General features: G+C 57.3%; 1 long non-coding RNA gene across 3 annotated transcripts; it reads left to right on the forward strand.

Annotated features, from left to right (window-relative positions):
- The first annotated feature begins 17 nt into the window (after positions 1-17).
- On the forward strand, positions 18-6891 carry LOC122495667. 3 transcript variants are annotated; one of them, XR_006300529.1, is made up of 2 exons: positions 18-2043; positions 4215-6891. It is a non-coding gene; the product is annotated as an uncharacterized LOC122495667 (long non-coding RNA). The 3 variants fall into 3 exon arrangements; XR_006300530.1 differs by having other exon boundaries at positions 18-2033; XR_006300528.1 differs by having other exon boundaries at positions 18-886.
- The last annotated feature ends 7555 nt before the right edge of the window (positions 6892-14446 follow it).

Here is a 14446-nt window from a genome sequence, read left to right on the forward strand (position 1 = left end):
TGGGGGGGGCGGGGTGGCTGGGGAGCCGGCGGCCGGCCGGCCGGGCGCGCTCGGGCCGGCCCGGAGGCGGGGGGCCGGTGGGCTGCTCTCGGCCCGGTGCTCGCTGGCGCCCGGCTCCCGGCTGCGCCCGGCTCCGCGATCCCGCGCCGACTGCGGCGGCCGCCCTCCGCTCGGCGGCGGGGCTTTCAGACACAATTTGAAGTTGATGCTTTGATTGGCATCCCCTCGAGCGCTGGCCCCGCCCCCGGCTCCCCTCCCGCCCCCTCCCTGCCTCCCGCCCGCCCCAGCCGGGCCGCTCCCGCCCCTCCCGGCGAGCACGTGGTGTGCTCCGCGCCGTCCGGGCCACCTCCGCCCGCTGTGGGCGCGCGAGCGGCCCGGCGGCGGGTGCGGGCCCGGCGGCCGCGGGCTGCCCGACAACCTGTCGACACCGGCTCGCAGCTGTCGGACCCTGGGCTCTGCTGTTTTCCAAGCCGAGCTGTGACTGCTCTTTCAGGAAGACGTCTCGGCGCCTGATTCTCCGCCGTTGGGGCGGCGGGGCCGGGGCTGGGCGGGTGACAGCCGGTGGGGGGAGGTGGGGGGGGTGGAGGGGGACGGCCCTCTCCTCCCCACCCCCGCCCCCAAGGCCGGCGCTGCCTTGGCCTCCCCCGGACCCCTGGGCAGAAGTGCACCCCGGTGCCCTGGCTGCGCCACCGAGCCTGGCGTGGCGTGACACCGTGACGCGGGCGTGGCGTCCGCGTGGCCCCCGCCCGGCAGTGACCAGCCTCGCTGCACCTGGAGAAGCGGGAAGCGGCCGAGCTCTGCGGGCTTCTCCGTTCGTGAAAACTTTGAGAAAGGGCAGCTGAGAAGCCAGTTCAAGGGGACAAACAGATGCCGTCCACAGTGACAGGTTCTTGGAGGTGGTGGCGGGCAGGGGGTGGGGAGACCTTTTCTTTGCAGGAGAATCACCGTTGCAGCGGGAGGGAAAAGTCTCGTCCCCATCCCCGCGAGGGGAGAAGCTAAGAGTGGCCGGGGGGTGGGGTGGGGGGGGGCTCGTTCGTCCACTAGGTGCTCACAGGCCGGAAGCAAACTTGCGGGAAGAGCGCCGGCCCGGGGACAGGCCGTCCCTCCTCCCCTGCCCGGCCTCTTCATCCTCGGCCCCGCGGGAAGAACAAGCAGCGAACCGCTGCGGGATGGCTCCAGGTCCGCGCGCGGCCCTCCTGGCCTCCCGGTGCACGGGACGGGTCCGCCAGCCCGCGTCTGCCACACGCTCGCCGGCTCCGTCCTGGCGTCCCGCGTAGGGAGTTGCCCAGGGTGCTCGCCCCCGTTCCCGGGACACTTTTCGTCCTGTCTCCTATGAAGCAGCCGGAGCCTGGCGCGCACTCCCCGCTGTGGCGCGCGGACACACTGGACCCCACAGCAATTTCACCCCAACACTTGGGGGTGAGCCTTGGTCCGGCCCAGTTCGGGAGCCCCGAGTGGAGTGCTGCAGCTGGTGACCTGGGCCGCCGGCACCCTGGACCCCGACCTGTCCCCCATCTCCTAGTCCCAGTTGCCAGCAGCATCATGGAGGCCCAGGGACTCCTGCAGAATCGGGAAGGCTCCCGCTGACCCAGTTTGGGACCTGAGGACAGACACGGGAGCCACCGCCTATAATTAACAACAATAACGCCCATAATAGTAATTACTAATTACCAGCTGCATAATCAGGCTTCAATTTCTCTGCTCAGTCAGGGTTTTCTTTCTGTCCGCGCTGTCCCTTTGCCCCCCACCCCGCCTTTACCCCCCACCCCACTCAGCTAACCAGCCCTTGCTGGCTACAGAAACTCCCTGCAACTGCCTGGGCACCTCTCCTGCTTTGGCCCAGAATCCCGGGCCCTGGAGGTGAGCGCTAACCACTCCCAATCCCGGAAGTCACTAACTGGCAGCTTCTTCCCTCCCCCAGCCCACCACTTCCGCCTGCCAGACCTCTCTCCCCTGCATCCCAAACAAACGGATGGGCCAGCCCCACTACTGTCTTGTTTGGCAAACTCCAGTGTCACATTTCAGGCCGACAGGTAAATACAGGTGAGATAAGCCCTCTTCTGTGACCTGGAGAGCAGGTGGAATTGTAAGCCCAGAGACACTTGTCAGTGTCAGGATTCAGCCACACGGACTGATAGCCTCCTTATCACTCCCCCCCCACCCCAAGCAGCCCACTTCAGTTGTACTGAAGCCATCAGAACCTGGAGGGGGGGGGGCGGCAGACTTTGTCCTGACCCCGGTCGCCTGCTGTGCCCTCCCTATATCACCTCCATTTGGGTTATGAAATGATAGTTGGTTCTAGAAGACATCAGGGAGGTGAGTGGGAAGGGGCCTCTAGAAAGGCCTGTTGACTTCCCCCAGGAAGCTCTAGAAAGGTGCCCTAGTGGTGACTGTGACCATTCCCCAGGCAGGGCCAGGGCTGGACCCCAGCGGAACCTGGGCCTGATCCGGGATCACCCCCTCCCTTCCTTCTCTGAGTTTACCCAAAAATTTGCAAGGGGACGACTAGGAAACAACCTGGACAAAAGGAGAAGGAGGGGGAGGGGAAAAAGAAAAAGAAAACTGCCTCCAAACCTTCCCAGTGGAGAGGAGGCTAGACAGGGAAGGATCCAGAACTTCCTGCCTCAGCATCCCCATGGGGAGTGTCATCTCGCCAGGTCTCTAATCCTTTTCAGCATCAAATAGTTAGTGGGGGGTGGTGGGGGGGGTGGGTAGCTGAGAACAGAAGACCCAGGGTGCCTGAGCCTGGACCTTGGGCCTGACTGGAATATCTGCTTAAAAAGATTCCAGAACTTTCCCCAAAGAAGACGATGTCCTGGCTCACTTGCTCAAGCTCAGCTCCAGCCTTCCTGGGATCCTGGTCATCCCGCTGATGGTGCAGAGGCACTGGCAAATAGGAGGGCCAGGCGGGGTCCTTTGCAAGCTGGTTGTGCCGGTTGGGGACAAGCTATGGGGCTCCATCAGCCCTACCATCAAAACCCAGCAATCATGGATCTGGAAGCCGGGGGGGGGGGGGGGGGGGGGGGACACACCTTCCCAGACCCTCAGCCACTGTGCCTGCCTTGCAAAGGGTGGCTCAGGCAGGCCCCACTGCTGGTGTGGAGGCCGAGCTTGGTCTGAGCCGCCCACTTCCTCGTGGCCAGCCCCAGGACACTGGACACTGAGCCAGAGGCAGGACCTCAGAGTGGTACAAAGCCAGATCTAGGGGTGGCTGCGTGGCCTAATGGGAGCCCCAACTGGTCAACTCCCATCTCTGGTCCACGAGGGAGCACTAGGAGACGCTTTCCCAGACCCTTGGCAGTTGGACCTGGTCATGGGCACGACCACACAGAGCTGGGCAGAGGCAGTTGGCCAGGGCCCTCTGGCTGGAAAGCCAAGACCTTCAGCGCCCCCCGCCCCCCCGCTGGGACCTGGGCCTCTGGATGCACCTGTGGGTGTGCAGGGCGTGGCTCTGGAGGAAGGGGACTCTGGGGACTCTGGGGATGGGAAGAGAGAAAGGCCCTGAGTCCCAGGTGTGCTGGGGGGAGGGAGGAAGGAGAGTTGGTGAAAATAGGATTTTGGATAACTTGGCTTTTAAACCGGCTTCAAGTCCTGATGGAAAGTTTACTTGCTGTGTCATGAGGTTGGGGAGGGGGGAGTTGTTTTCTAAATAGGAGGGGATTGTTATCACTGCTCCGAAAAAAGAAGATCTTTTGTTTTTCTCCCGCCCTGGCCCCTGGGCCCCTCGGTAATGCTTAGGTTCAGCTTGCTACCCTACCCAACCCCTTTATATTTGCATGAGAGTAAGATTGAACAAACCACATGGCACCCCCATTCACAACTGTATTTCTTCCGAAATAATTCTCCACTGATTTTCCGGCTCCACTGACCCAGGTCTCTGAAGAAGAGGAGAGAGCCGCTGAGGAACCGCCCCACTCCCAGGAGCCATCATGGGGACCTGCCTTTGGCGCCTGGGATGGGGGCGACCTTGGCCCAGTGTCAGGGATGCAGCGGGAGGGAGGGGGGCGCGGCGGCCCAGTGGTCTGCCCTTCGAAATGGCCATTCCTTCCGATGCAGATGGCGGGGCGGCCACGCAGGGCGGCAGCTCGGTGGCAGGGCTTGGCGGCCTGACCTGGCCCGCGCCCCGGACCGGCCCTGCCTTCCGCCCAGACGCGCGCCGCCTGATTTATGAGTCTTGTTAAATCCTCATTAGACTCTGCACCTTTCTCCGGCAGGACCCAGGAAGCCACCCCGCTCGGCGACGGCGAGGCGAGGGGCAAGCAGTCCCAGGCAGCGGCCGAGAAGCGCCCAGGACCGCAGGGCCGGCCGTAACAGGGTGCCCTCGGGCGCCAGGCGGGGACCGGAGCGGGGCGGCTGCGGCGATCCCCGTGCCCTGGGGGCCTGGCCTGCTCTCTGCTGCCGCGTCAGGGCCAAGCCCGCACCGGGTCAAGAGCGGCACCCGTGAGCGCCCCCGAAAGCGAGGGCCTGGGGACCTCACTGCGGATGCGCTGCGGTGGGACCAGAGCGGGGCCGGCGGGAGGCGACTCCAAGAGACTCCAGGAAAAGCCGGGAAAGAAAACACCCGGAAGGCGCCCCGGGATGGTCTGAAGCTCACAGCAGGGCCCGCAGAGCAGGTGCCGGGATGCAGCCGGGGCTCGGGTCCCGGACTGTGGCGGTGGGAGACCAGCGGCCCAGCGCGCGGAGCTCCGGGACCGGCGGCCGGAGGAGAAGAACGGCCCGCAGTCACCTGGCCTGGCGTGCGATGTCGCCATCCCCGAGCGTCGGAGGAAGTGAATTACATGCGTGTGCACACACGTAAATATTTTATAAGCCTCCCCTTAATTAACCAAATCATTTCCATTATGCCTCCAATGTGATCAACAGCAGCGGTGTGAGGGTTTTCAGGGCTTATAATTCGATGTCACCAGACGGTCGCTCGGGGGCAGAGGTACAATCGCGGAGCCAGCTGCACTTGTATTTATTTGTTTTTCTACCGTGTTCCTGTAGGGCTCCATTATGCAGTTTTTAATTAGTTTGTGTTTGTATTTCACCCGTCCCAAATCAATGCCATCCCGGAGCAAGGCGATGTAAATTCTCGCAGTACAGGTGTAGCTGCTGGCTTGGGAACACTCGGAAACACGCGTCTGACAAATGAGAGCGGGCGCCACTCAGCCCACTGTCGGCTCCTGGCAGCCAAGAGGCGCAGACCAAAGCCAGCGGGGACTTCTGCGCCCCTGTGAGCGCCAAGCCCGCGTGCTGAGTTCCTAATTCCAGTAGAGGGAGCCGCACAGAGCAAGGCGTGGGGGGCAAAGTGACTTTTCATTTTGCCCGAGTCCTGCGGTCCTTGGGCCTAGTGGGCGAGGCTGGAGCCCGCGTGCAATTATCCCAGCTCCCCCGGAAGATCACTGTGGCACCTGTCGGGTTCCGTGGAGCCTTTTAACAGGACCCAAGGCAGACAGCCCGAATTTCTGGAATCTCCAGGCATGAGGACCGCCTCCCCACACCCCCGCCCCCTTGTGCTGGCTGTCTCTTCCTTCTTGAAATGACCTCTGTGGAGTGCCTGTAAATCTATCCCTCCAGCCACAGGGGAATTCTTTTAAAGCTTTCTTTTTTGTCAGGAATAAGAGATTGTTCATCTTTAACTAGACCACATAGAAATTATGATTCAACAGCAGTGTGTATTTAATTAGAGTAATCTCACTTGAATTTAATTACCTAATGAATTATTTGTTTAAAAGGTAGAATGTCTTGTTTGCCAAGTGCGGTGCAGACCTCCGATAAGAACTTCTGTTATAAGGACATTACAGCTTAAAAGCAGTCATGTGTTAAGGTTTATATTTTAACTCCTTGAGTGTGTAACTGTTAACTGTTAATGTGCTATTCGCACAAAAACTCTGATACGGAAGGGTGTCGGGAGAGCACGCACAGATCCTGTTCTGTGCCCACATCCTTTTGGAAATTAGCATCCTCTACCTTGCCACCTGAGCCTATTTTTAAACTTCCTGCATTTTGCTTTCAGTGGCACTTTCCTTTTTTCTGCTGCACGATGACAGCTGTCTATTAGAGGGCTCATTTTATGATTAGTATTTGCAATGAAGGGCACATCCTTCAGCAAAACTCCCGCCCAGCTCCACTGTGTCCCAGAGGCACCCACAATAGCAGCAGGAAGCCTTTCTGGGCTCATCAAACCTCATGGGAATGGAAGGTACCAAGGCCCAAACTTTGACCTTAACCCTTCATTCCTAAACCATGGAAGAATCTCCTTGCCTCTTGGTTTCCAAAAGCAAGAGCCCAGAACTCCAGGCCACGCCACCCTTTCTGGGAGGCTCACGAGTTGACTTGTCTCTCGGTGATGCTAACGATTTTTGCAGCTAATGCCAAGTTCGAAATCCCAGCCAAGGGAGGAGGGTGACGTGCTGGAAGTCTAACATGATTTCTGTGTTTTTCTGTGGCTAAGTGGCTACAGGAGCAGACTGCTTCTCCTCCTCTATCCCGTGTGATGGACAGAATCGTCTGTCCCTGTGTGATGGAATTTCAGCAGAGGAATGAATGGATGGGGTGAGGGAGGCAGCAGGAAATGTTTCGCCCACTCACTGAAGAGAGACCAGGAAATAAGAACGCCTGAAATCTGCTGGATTGAATTCCACTGTCATTTTCATTAATATTTCATCAATCAAATAATTTACTTTAATTGCAGATTCGGGCACTATTATCACATAAATATTAAATAGTATTAATATAGTGTCCATCTAAGTAAGAATGAGCTTATAAGAAAGTACAACACGTTGATAAGAATTGCTAATTTCTTGTTTCTTTCCTGTATCCCTGATGTGTATCATAACTGTGCATCGTGCAGCTGGGTGTCCCAACAAGCAATAGTGGTTAAATTGTAATATAAATTTGGGACTCCTGCGTGGCTCAGTCGATGAAGCGTCCAACCCTGGCTCAGGTCATGATCTCAAGGTTCGTGAGTTCGGGCCCCGCGTCGGGCTCTGTGCTGACAGCTCAGAGCCTGGAGCCTGCTTCGGATTCTGTGTCCCCCTCTCTGTCTGCCCCTCCCTCACTTGCACTCTGTCCCTCTCTGTCTCTCAAAAATAAACAAACATTTAAAAAAATTACCAAAAAAAATCATATAAACTTAATCACATTCAATGATGGCTACAGGTAGTACCTTTCTTCCAAAAGAACCAGATGTACGTGAATACATCTTTTAAACTTATTTATGAATTTACTTTGCATATTCTTCCAAATAACAACTGACAGTAAGAACCAGAAAGGACATGAGATAATAGCTGAGGAATGATAATACGTTTCTCAGATCTAGGCAAATCCAAAGATGATTTGCTAGTAAAACCCTCAAAGGGAGTGATATGTGTGGGATGGAAAAAGGTGAAAACAGTAAATGGCATCTTTATGTTTGACTCTTCAAGAACTGTTTGAAATTTAGACCAGACCGTCTTCTACCTCCCATGACTTCCTATCAGCCCTCAATCACTTATATTATAAAAGATTAAACCTACGTACTAGAAATACCTTTTAGAAGTATCAGTTGACAAATATCCACCCACACAACATCCGAGGCGGAAAGTGTTGTGCATTCAGGGTTTGGAAAAACGTGTGCCCCAGAAGTCACTGGTGGAGAGGTTAAAATCTGTTCCCTTAAGGGACATCAGTGGAACAAAAATGCCCAACAGGGGACGCTCCGGGAGTTCGGGAGAAGGTTTCTCAGAGGTTCAGAAAATTCATGGGATCCACCAGCGTTTTCCAGGACTGTTCTGGTAGAAAAACAAAATCCGAGGTATGAAATCGGTCTAAGGGAGGAAAGAGAAAACATCCCTAGACGGAGGGTCCCCGACGTGCTCTCGCTCCGACGTCTCCTCCCACCTTACTGGCACCAAGGCTGTCTCCAGAGCGGCCCGAGGTTGTGGTTCTTGGCGGGGTCCGTCCCTGCTCTCCCGTGCAAGAGAAACGAGAAGGGTCATGAGGCTTCAGGTCTCTCTGGCCCCCAGTGTTGTACCACCTTCAAGTGTGTGTCAGTGTGGAAGGTGGTGATGGCTTGGTGGCTCTTCTCCGCGACACATTTCCAGAAGACACTTTGACCCAGAGGACGCGACACCCCCGCGACCAAGAAGGAGGCCGATGTGGGCAAAACCCCAGGGTCAGAAAGTGTCTTTTCTCTAACTTCTGAACCCCTGTAGGTGCCCTTCCTTCCCGTGCCCCCCAGCTCCTGAAGGCCTCGTGCTGATGAAAGCTGCCAAGACCCATCTTTCCTGCCACCCACCCTCCAGTGAAAACCCACATGGCTTGTGGCCCAGTCCTGGGAGTAAGCTGAGTGATTGGCAGGCTAATCATAGCTCCTAATTGGACCTAGAGTGCTTGTTAACTGACAGTGATAGGTGAACTCAGTCTTTTGCACAGAGAATATTTACATTTTAATATGGGACCTTCAGTGCACTGACCCGAAACCCCCAGGACAGAGGAGCCCCACGTGCTGAATGGGGGGGTGGGGGGGTGCGGCAGAGGTTTCACTTCTTTGAAGGAAGGAAGGTCTAACATCCTTTTGGCCAAAGATGGTTCTTTCTCGGATGCAGCCAATGGCAGAACCAAGCTTAGAAAAGGTCTTGAGAATATTGCTCGACTTTTCACGCTGCTCAGTTATCATAACAAAACACCACAGACTCGCCTTCAACCAGGAAGGTTTATCTTCTCACAGCGCTGGAGGCTGGGAGTCCATGATTGAGATGTCACAGGTTTGGTTTCTCCGGAGGCCTCTCTCTTTGCTGTGCAGACACCCCCTTCTGTCTGTGTCCTCACATGGCCTCTCCTCTGTGCCCACACCGCTGATGTCTCTGTGCGCCAACTTCCTCCTTGTAAGGGCACCAGTCAGATTAGATCCCAGGCCACCCTACTGGCCTCATTTTAACCGAATCACATCTTTAAAGGTATAATGTCCAAATACGGTCACATTTCGATGCATTGAGGGTAAGGTCCCCAACATGTGCATTTTAGGGGAGACACAACTCAGCCCGCAACACCATCCAGGGCCACGTTCCCCCGCTTCAGCCCAAACGGCATAAGGGTTCATTAGCTAAAGCTCCGTTCATTTCTGACGCGGGGACACAGTCTTCAGTCTGGGGACAAAGATCTCGTGAGAAGCCCTAAATATTCCCCCTCTTCCAAGTTAAAGAAAATGAGGTTGCCTTCATTAAAACCAAAACGCAAATAGGAAGGGGTGAGTGCGGTATCATGCTCCGTACTGTAATACTCTTTAGTGTTGGTTATTATCAAAGATTAGATTTGGCCGCCCTGAGACCGTTCAACTCTAAAAGGCCTTTCAAATTTGCACGGTTTGTAAACTGTCCAGTCAGGAAGAGACTTAGATATGCAGTAAACACTTTTGGGAAACTGACTTTTATCCTGAGCCCCCCGAGACTTCTCCCGCTTCTCTGCATTGTGTCCCAGGCAGGCAGCAAGTGCAGGGCTGAGGTGGGGAGGGGGGATAACCCCGTGCGAGGAGACGGGTGCCTCCCCGTTCCGTGACCAGATGCACCGTCACCCTCTCCATGCCATTTGGGGCGGGAAAGTTTCAGAGGGGTCAGTGAGGACCCCTTTCCCAGGTTTCAGAAAAGAGGAAATCTACAATGGCGAGGGCCATGATGCAGTCCGCCCGTGTCCCCCGGCTGCGGCCTGGTGTCGGCAGGTCAGGCTTCCGCCGAGAAAGAGTCACTGAGAAAACGGACACTCGGAGTGGGACCCTGTCCCATCAGCGGCCGAGCCTCACTGCCAGCAAATGCATTATCACCATGGCGGTGAGGCGGTGGGAGAACATCGGTGATCACTTTACAAGCTGAAGACCGCGCGACATTATCTCCAGGGTTGAGTTAAGTGGTTTGTCTGAGGTCACTCGGCGAGTGTGTAATAAATCCGGAATTAGAACCTCGTCACGCAGTTCAGCCGTCTGCATGCTGGGCCGCGGGCAGACAGACTTGTGGATCCCTTGATGGGCCCCTCCCTCCCACCGTCCCCTCCCAAATCCCGCAGGAGCCCCTGCTGCCCCCCTCCCTGGGCCACCTCATGGTGCAGGGGGTGGGGGGAGGGGGGCGAGCACCAGCATCGGCTGCCCGGGCCGCCGGACCCCCCTCCCGCCCCCCTGCGCTTCTTTTTGCCCTCTCTTCCCCCCCTGCATCCCCTTAGCAAACATTTGTGCTGGGCTACTCTAAACAACGAGCTGTGAGTGAAGCAAAGACAAAGCAGGCAGTTGTCTAAATAAAAATCCAAAATACGTGTCTGAGGTAAGTTAGACAGTCGGACGAACCACGTTCGAGCACCTACCGCAGACCGACGGCGGGAGTGCGAGTGAAGAGGGCTATGCCAGCTTCAGCCCCCCTTCCGCCTCCACTGTGTGAAGCCGGGCCCCTGCAGGCCTCACCTCCCTGTAGACTCCGCCAGCAGGGGGTGTGGGGCTGGGGGGAGCTGCAGGGCGCGGCCTGCCTTGCCACCCCTCCATCACGGGCTGTGACCTCAGCCCCGCCCAGAGTGCCACTTCACCTGGGAGCAGCAGGTGTGAACGGTCTAGGGGGCTGCGAGCACCCAGAGCCAGACCAGCGTGTTTCCCAGCAGCCTCTCTGCCTCGGGGAGGCCCGCGAAGTTTTCCTGCTTCGTTCCCTGGGGCCCGGGGCCGCTGCTCCCTGCGGCTCCCGCTGAGGAAGCTCCCTGTTGTCCCTGTGACCTTTCAGCCAGCCCATTGACGATGCGGTGTACTGGGAAAGGACAGAAACTTCTTGTCCCCCAGGTCTGGGGGTTAGAAGCCCAGGACGGAGGTGTCAGCAGGGGGCAGGGGGCGTTCCTGTGGAGACAGAGGGGGATTCTGCCACAGGCTTCCTCTCCCACCTTCCGGGGGTTTCTGGGAGACCCTTATTTATGTTCCTTGGCTTGTGAACACATCACCGCAATCTCTGCCTCCGCTTTCACACCACCTTCTCCTTGTGAGGGCGTCTGTGCCCCAATCCCCGCCCACCCCCCATCCCCCCATCCCCCCCGCCCCCCCACCCCCGCTTCTTTTACAAGGACCCTGTTAGATCCGGTCAAGGCCCAGGTAGGACCTCATCTTAATAATTACATCCGCAGCGACCCTGTTTCCATATCGGGTCACATTCTGAGACAACCAGTGTTAGGACTGTGGTGTGTGAATCTTGGGGAGGGCACAATCCAACCCGTAACAATGCCTCATGAAAAATTCTTGGGGCGCCTGGGTGGCTCAGTCGGTTAAGCGTCTGACTTCCGCTCAGGTCACGATCTCACGGTCCGTGAGGTCGAGCCCCGCGTCGGGCTCTGGGCTGACGGCTCGGAGCCTGGAGCCTGCTTCCAGTTCTGTGTCTCCCTCTCTCTCTGCCCCTCCCCCGCTCATGCTCTGTCTCTCTCTGTCTCAAATGTAAATTAAAACATCAACAAAATTAAAAAAAAAGTCTTCACATTCTATGGACAGCTGTCACGAGTTTCAGGGAGCCAACCACAACCTGTTGTTTGTGGCTCAAGGCATGCCACGGCCACGCGCTGTGCCGGCACAAGGCAGAAGGGGGGGTGAGAAGCAGATTTAGGCCCCGATTTTTGAAAACGTTGTGCGAGGGGCCCCGATTTTAGGGATCGAAGGAGGAAGCCGTTCAGTCGATCAACTGAGGAGAAGACATGATGGCCTGTCGCTTGAACCAGACTTTGAGAGCTGACTTGGACCGGGAGAGGTCAAGACTATGAGCAGAGGGTGTCCCTGCACTGGCATTGGCACGAGGGGGCCCCGGATGCACGTTGGGGAGCCCGCGGTGGGGCCGTCCTCAGGGATGCCGAGGGGAGCAGAACGGACGACAGCCTGGAGCAGAGAGTGTGGGCTTCGTCCCTGGGCCATGAGGAGATGTCACTGGTGTCTGAGCAGGTTGGGACAGAGCAGGTGTGTCCCTCCTTGGAATATCAAGAGAGGATTTGGGTCAGAGCTGCCGGACTAGATCGTGACGGCAGAGGTGACTGTGTGCACCTGCTGAAGTCCTGGTGGGAGGGAGCCAGGAGGGCCCTATCCAGCCCTCCGGGCACCGCTGTGCGCACCTGAGGACCGGGCCGGCCTCCCGCCACCTTGTTCCTGGGGAGTTTGCTCTGGAACACCCGGGACAATAAGAGGAGGCTGGCATGTGGGCCCTCAGGGCCCTGAGTCCTTGTCCGCTAGGCAGCAAGCTCTGCTTCCCTCCTCTGACGTTCTGCCTCCAGATAAGATTTTGCTGGAACACAGGGTTTTGTGTCTAACCATGAATCTGAAGAATCACAGAAGTACGTGACTGTCAGGGTTCTGATTCGATTACCTTCAAAGGATTTGATGGTGCAGCAACCTCCGGCTGTTTGTGAAACGTGGCCCATTAACCCAGCCTCGTGGGTCAGATTCAGCGGCTTTTCCACCCATGGCCAGAACACAGAGTCGCATCCCTTTTGACACAATGGTGGAGTGTTTGCTGGACGTCTTATGATGTATGAAATGTTACATTAAACAGAAATCTGGAATGACACCCACGTAAGGAGGGAATGCTTCAGACGGGGCGGTTGCCACGATGATTATCAATACAGTTGAAGGAAGGGACTCGTAAGCCTCCCCTTGGCATCAGCAATTTGGGCCATGACACGAAGGCCGAGGTGATAGTTTCATCACGAGGGAGAAGACAGCCACGGCGGCTCTGCCGAGGGCAGCCAATCCTGTGTTGTATCAGGAGACTCCTGCCTGATGGTGAAAAAGGAGTAGTTCACTATCACGGGGGGAAACGGCGCTTCTAGGCAGACGGCGGTCTTTCCAACTCCAGCACGTGTCCACGCAGCACGCCCTTGATCGTCACCTGCCGTGCAGCGGACTCTGTGTCAGCCGGCACGCTGTGTCAGCGGCCCTCGGCACCGTCACTCGGGAGTGAGCTCGGTCTGCCTCCACCGGCGAACCTGGCTCCATGCGTTCCGAGAAAGACAGGACAGTCCCTCGTCCACGTCCCGCAGCAGCCAGGGAGGACAACGGCCCGCGAGGTCGGTCGGAGGAGCCCTGTGTCTGCGCGCGCCTACCTGTCCCTGCGTGGAGAGCTCTGTCCCCGCACAGAGAAGGAAGCATCCGCTGGTCACCACCCCTCCCGCCTTGTGCCGGCACAGCGCGTGGCCATGGCGTGCCTTGAGCCACCAACAACAGGCGTTCAGTTGTGGTTGGGTCCCTGAAACTCGGGCCCTGCGTCCAAGTGACCGGCTTTCTTTCATCATCAAGCCAACCGGCCGAGGAGAAACCCCGTCCTCAAACCTCACTACCTCCCCCCTGAAACCCAAATCCGCCTTGCCGGAGGAAGCAGGGCACTTCCTGCCCTTCCCCCACCAGCCAGTGTGGCCACCTGTGCACGTGTCTCCTGCTGTGCCCCACTGCCATTCTCCTGGACTCTGACACGGCTGCCCACATACACCTTCAGTGACCTGTCACCTCCGTCTCAGGAAAGTCTCTCAGGTCCAGGCTCTGCCCTCTCCACTTCGGGCCCGGCCCTTGTCAGCCTGGATCGTCCCCAGGCCTCCGGCGTCATTCGTGTCCCCCATTCTTTTATTCCGGGGTGCACCCAGTCATTTCGCCACTGACACCCCTGCCAAGATATCCTCGGGCCCCTCTTGGCTGCAGGGTAAAGAGGTCCGTCCCCTCTGCACATCGTCCGTCAGCCTTCGGGCTTGAAACGTCCCCCCTCGAGCTGGAGGGGGCTGAGAAGATGTGGCCTATGCTCCCGTCGCCTGGAAAAGTCTGTACTAATGCAGTTTTTCCATTAGAAGAGAGAGTGTGCTCCCCGTGAAATATTGGATCTGGCCTTGCTCTCGGGTCATCGCGTGTTCACTCCCATCGCCTCTACCTTCCAACCCACGGTCCGAGCCCAGAACCGTCTCCCCGTCCGGCCCAACTTTCATTCTTCGTGCTCACAATCCAGTGGAAAGCCCATCCATTATCCTAGAATTCCAGAGATTCACAGTCCCTTGGAAAGCATCTTCAACTTCGTGGCCCTTGCCTAGAAATCTTTTGATTCATTAGGTGTGGGGCTGTGTCCAACTTATGACTTGTAAGCAAGCACGGAGGTGACTGGGGCTTAGTTGATTGGAAAAACACATTTCGTAAAAACACGTCCGAGATCTACACCCAGTTTGACCCTTCAGACCCAACACACTTCACTGTGTCCTCCCGTGGACCCCAAATCGCGCTTGAATGCCTCACCCTGGCACCTACCTTCCCTGGCAGCGCCCCTCTGCAAGCACCTTCTGTTTCTGTCTTCACTCTGCCCTTGTCTTCTTCGCCCACCTGCCAACCTCCCTCCTCCCGCCGGCTCTGTCCTGCCACTCACCCCCGTGTAGGCATCCTTCCTGGAAAAGTCCTGGACACCTGCGTTCTTGCCCGGGGGCCCCTGAATCTGCATCTCATCTCAATCTCAGCCAT

This window comes from Prionailurus bengalensis, chromosome A1, assembly GCF_016509475.1.
Source record: "Prionailurus bengalensis isolate Pbe53 chromosome A1, Fcat_Pben_1.1_paternal_pri, whole genome shotgun sequence".
Taxonomy (NCBI): domain Eukaryota; kingdom Metazoa; phylum Chordata; class Mammalia; order Carnivora; family Felidae; genus Prionailurus; species Prionailurus bengalensis.